This window comes from Arachis hypogaea, chromosome 16 (genome assembly GCF_003086295.3).
Source record: "Arachis hypogaea cultivar Tifrunner chromosome 16, arahy.Tifrunner.gnm2.J5K5, whole genome shotgun sequence".
NCBI lineage: Eukaryota > Viridiplantae > Streptophyta > Magnoliopsida > Fabales > Fabaceae > Arachis > Arachis hypogaea.
Window position 1 is genome coordinate 139,898,022 of NC_092051.1, and position 5,570 is coordinate 139,903,591.

General features: G+C 31.8%; 1 long non-coding RNA gene across 2 annotated transcripts; it reads right to left on the reverse strand.

The window, feature by feature from the left end:
* Positions 1-413: 413 nt before the first annotated feature.
* Positions 414-3,421, reverse strand: LOC112755325 (uncharacterized). 2 transcript variants are annotated; one of them, XR_003178977.3, is made up of 3 exons: positions 2,902-3,421; positions 2,720-2,806; positions 414-613 (listed from the first exon to the last, which is right to left on the reverse strand). It is a non-coding gene; the product is annotated as an uncharacterized lncRNA (long non-coding RNA). The 2 variants fall into 2 exon arrangements; XR_003178979.3 differs by having other exon boundaries at positions 414-650; positions 2,902-3,359.
* Positions 3,422-5,570: the final 2,149 nt, after the last annotated feature.

The window sequence follows — 5,570 nt, forward strand, 5'->3', positions numbered from 1 at the left end:
TAGAAAGTAGTTACACATTTAAGTATTTTTAATAATCAATTTTAATTAAATTGGTTTAAATCCAATAAAAAATATTTTTATTATACATAGCATGTACATGTGCGTTTTACTAATACAAATGAAATTCTGTTTCATTTTGTATTTATTCTTCATGCGCCTCCTCCTTTTTTTATTGGTGATGTTATTGCTGTGTTCTGTTTTTGTTTCTTTTTCTCCTCCTCTTTTTCATATTATGGCTGTAACACCCAGAATGTCACGCTTTCAGATGCGTTACTCTGATAGCTTGATATTACGACGACACTAAACGTATTTAATACTAAAATAGGATCCTATTTAAAACTTGAAACCGTATAACCTTTCAAAAGACTTTTAGTTGAAAATATAAATACATACTTACAAACCATATACAACACTTAACAAGAATATATATATATATATATATATATATAATATTGACTTACAAGTATTATATAATACAAATTCTATCCCTCTTACAAAATGTGTAAAGATAAAGGTGGGTAAAAACATATCTAAAACAATATAATAGATCATATAAACAGAAACGAAATAAACTCTTCATGACTTCTTCGCCCATATCTTGAAAAGAAAACACCTGCAGGGAGTGAGAGCATCGTCCTCGTTGGTTCTCACTATAAAGTTAGAACATTGCTATAATAAGATACGTAAAATAAAACTGTTTTCAGAGTACAATGATCGTTGTTTGCCTTATGTATCTTTTCAAATCCTTCTTAAAAGAGAAATCCGTTAATTCTTCAAAATCCAAAACCTTTTTCTTTTGTATCAAATATTAAAAGTTTTCCTAAATAGTATGAATGACCAAGTTGTTCCAAGTATAGGTTCATTAAGTCTAACCAGTTTGATTTTCATACTTTACTAAACCAAAAACACAAACCAATCACAGCCTCCGGCCCATCACATAATCAATCATGGCCCTAGACCCAAACAACTCCATCAATATCAATTCACTACAATCTAATCAATTTCAGCCACAGACACAAGTAAGAAGGTTCAAACAAAATCAAAGCAATTACATCAAGTATAGCAATTAGCAGTTAAACATAATTATTCACATATGCAAACCAATTACACTTTGCACACCCAAACAATGTCACATATATGCATATGATGAATGTTTATCCTATTGGCTCGTGATATTACTTGTCGGTCCATAGATGCCAACCTGACACATCCTTTCGGATGTAGCTTTTCTGCCACGCCAAGGATATAGTGTCTTACACCCTCTTGCGACAGAGAATTTGCCACGCCTGGGATATAGTGCCTACACACTATTGACCCGTGGATATAGTGTCTGACACACTCGCATGCATAACCCAAGGATATAGTGTCTGACACACTCTTGCGACAGAAAAGGTTATCTATCAAAATTCAACCAAAGGATATAGTGTCCTGCATACTATCGTTCCAAGGATATAGTGCGTGACACACTTTTAATATCCAACAAGTCCATCGTCCCTTTCCAAGTTCCAAAACTCATCATCAATTTCCAATTTCTCAAATCAATTTTCTTTAAAACCAAAAGCCCATTTCTTTGGTAATATTTTCGAAACTCCAAACAACTTCAAAATCATATCAATTGTAAATCTCTTCCAAAAGTCATCAAAATCATTCATTTTAAATCAAGATTTGGTAATAAAAATTCATAACAGAGTCTCAAAATTTTAGGAGAAAACAACCTATCTCAATTCCTTAAAATTTATTGAAAACCCTTATAATTATAGCTTCTTGGTTTGAGTAAATAAAAATAGAATTTAATTTAAAATCGAATCATATAAATCACAAGTCCCAAACCCAATTCAAAACCAAATCACTTAAAATGAAACCAATCTGTTTAAATCAAAATCACTTTCAGGTTCACTCTTAAAACCAATTCTCTGACTTCTTCCAATACGTCACAAACGGAATTATTCAATCAAAATCCAATTTTCTTTAAATAATTTAATTCAAAACATAATTCATTTTTTTTTTAAATAATTCAAGTAAAATAATATAATTCTTAAATTCTCAATTTTTTAAATAACAGTTCAAACAAAGTCTCAGATTTTATAGAAATTTTGGCAACACCTCTCCTAAAACTTAGACTTTGCCACCCTTTTCGAGTCACAACCAAGTCCTTCCACAACCCTTTTCAACGGGTTCAAGGCCAAATCAGTTCATAATCAAGCCGATTCCAATAATTTATATCATCCTCATATCTCAAAAAAACCGATTCAAAATCAGATCATTTTCAACGAATCAAACACATTTCCAAAAACTTCAAAGAAACAATTCAGCAACGGTCTGTTTAACAAAACCAAACAGAAATTCGAATCAAACAAGCAATCATATTCATCCAATACAGCCAAACAATACATAAAACTTATACAATCACTGAAAAGTGTATTTTTCACGCCAGTATCTATTTATAACAATTCCAAATTATAAAATTGAGTTTTTTTATAAAAATCCCTACATCGACAAGTCCAAACTATAAACCAAATGCGTCAACAGAACTCTTTTCTCTCAGTTCAAAACCGTAAACCAAAACCGTAACCTCAGTCCCTAACCACTCTCGCAGCAACCACAGCAACTTAAATGCGACATGCAACAACCAGAACTCAAACCTACGTTACCAAATCTCAGAGGCTTTAATCAAATATAATAGAATACTAACACATGGATTTTCGAAACAAATACTTACCGTAATAAGAAAACGAAACAGCGGCTGTCGCTGAACCGATTTGGCGGTAGCCCCGGCAGTCACCTCAAGCGGCAGCGGCGACCAGAACTTCGGCGACAGCGATTGTAACAACATGTAGTGACGATAAGGTTCCCGTCTTCCCGAAAACTCAAAAGAATGTAAACCAAACTCAAAATCCTTACCGGTGGTGGATCTCAGCGGCTGCAGCGGTCTTTTTCGGCGGCAGAGGCTCAGCCACGGTGGCGATATAAATGGCGAGGAACAGCGACAAAGACGCGGTGGTTCCAGGCCCGCGACCCTCTCTCTCACTCGCGAGCCTTCTCTCCTCGCGGCTCTGCTCTCGACGGCGCAGGCGACGCGATGATGGCGGCGAGCTGGAGCACGAACGGCGGCGGCTATGGCAGCGGTCTCCCTCCTCCACCGGCACTCCCTCTCTCTTGCCCGGATCTCCTCTCTTCTCGGTCAGCAGCGGTGGCGACGGTGACAGTGACGCCCACCGCGGCGCCTTCCCTTCTCCCCCCTCTCCTTCCTTCCTTGGTCCCCTTCCCGCTTCCCTTTCTGCTTTCTTTCTATTTTAGTGTGTGTGCGCGTTGTGTTTGCTTGTGTGTGTGTGTTGGTGGTATGTGTGTGATGGTGAGCCGTGGATGAGGGGTTGGTGGCTAGGGTTTTTGGTGAGTTGAGTGTTAGTAAAAATTAGGGTTTGTGTCTAAAATTGGGGTTTTGAATTTAATTAGAGTAAGGTGATTTTAATAAAATTGGGGCATAGAATATTAGAATATTTATTTGAAATTTAATTTAATCTCTAAAAATTATTTTAAAATATTATTTGTTGTATTAAAATATTAATTGATTTTTAATCAAATACTCTAATTAAAAATATAAGATAATATAATTAATTTTTTTTATTCATAAAACTTAAAGTATTGAATTATAAAAATATCAATTATTTAAATTAAATCATATAAAATTCTTATTATTTCATAACTACTAATGTTTTAATTTAAATATAGAAAATAACTCAATAATTATAAAATTAGATAAGAATCTTAATTTATTTCAAATTTAATTAATCAAAATTTGTTTTAATTATCTTTAATAAAGTAATTTCTGAAATTAAAAGTATAAATAAATAAGTAAATTTGAAATTAGTTTATGATAAAAAGTTTTCAAAATTCTGAGTCTTACAATTGCATACATTTATTTATTTATTTATTTATTGATATTTTCATCTCTTTTTGATGGTTTTATTCCTTTCATGAGAGTAAATGAAGAAGAATTTTGATAAAATGAAATAAGAAGGAGAAAAAGAAGAAAAAAAGACGAAAAAGAAGAAAAAAACGAAGCGGAAGAGGAGGAAGAAGAGTTTTAAATTGTGCAGGATAACGAGACCAAATGCACCGAAATTACATAGTGATTGCGACACAATTAACTTAGAAATGCACTGAAATTATAGGAGTTTCTATGTTTATAGAATACACAATTTTTGGTTCATTTGTTATTATACAATGGTGTTTTTATAATGATATTTCGGTTCATTTGTAGTCCAGGTGTGTTGTCGATAAACAATTTATCTCAAAGGTTGGAATGACTTTCAAGACAAATTGAATGGAATGGAATAAAATCTAAAATGCAATTGAATAAAGTGATAATGAATAATTTCATTCTTGTTTGCTAAAAAATTTGGTCAATACTTATCAGCAGCATAAAGTGAACCTCAATTAACACACAAATGAACCGAAATTAGTTCAAATTTGACCAAGCAGTCAAAAAGACTCAATCATCAACAAAAATATATCGAATTCATTTCTAGATCCAAATGAATTTCAATTAAACTAAGAAATGAACCGAAATTACTTAAAGAATAAAAATTTTTTTCGATACTTATCAGCAGCATCAAGTGAACCTCAATTAACACACAAATGAATCGAAATTAGTTCAGATTTGAACAAGTAGTTAAAAAGACTCAATCATGGACAAAAATACATTAAATTCATGTCTGGATCCAAATGAACCTCAATTAAACTAAGAAACAAATCGAAATTACTTAAGAAATAAAAAAATTGGTCAATACTTATTAGCAGCATCAATTGAATCTCAATTAACACATAAATGAACCAAAATTAGTTCAAATTTGAACAAGCAGTAAAAAAAATTCAACCATCAACAAAAACACATTAAATTTATTTTTGGATCTACATTAACCTCAATTAAACTAAAAAATGAACTAAAATTACTTAAGGAATAAAAAATTTGGTCATTACTTATCAGCAGCATCAAGTGAACCTCAATTAATTCACAAATGAACCGAAATTAGTCAAATTTGAACAAGCAGTCAAAAAGACTCAATAATCAACAAAAATACATCAAATTTATTTTTGGATCCAAATTAACCTAAAATAAACTAAGAAATGAACCAAAATTATTTAATGATGGTACTAGAGAAAATCAGAACCAATATAGATGTTAGCAAAATATTGGTGTTGTTGGTGATGATGATAATAAAAGAGAAAGATAACAAGAAGAAGAAGAAGGAGGAGAAGAGAAGAAGAAAAATATGCATGCTCGAATTTAGAAAAAGAAGAAGAAAAAGAAGAAAAGTAATGACAATAAAACGTGTGCATGTAAATTTAAAATATTTGGTTGGACTTAAGTTAGTATAATAACTTGGATGTAAAATTTTATTCTATTTGTTAATATAATATCTAGACCATAGTAATACTATTACATCACATAGGTATGATTGACCATATACGAAGAATTATATTTGCAAGGAATGACAAAGTCAGCATTTTATATATTTTTTTTAATTTATAAATCAGATAATATTTAAAGGTTTATAAGTGAGTTAAGA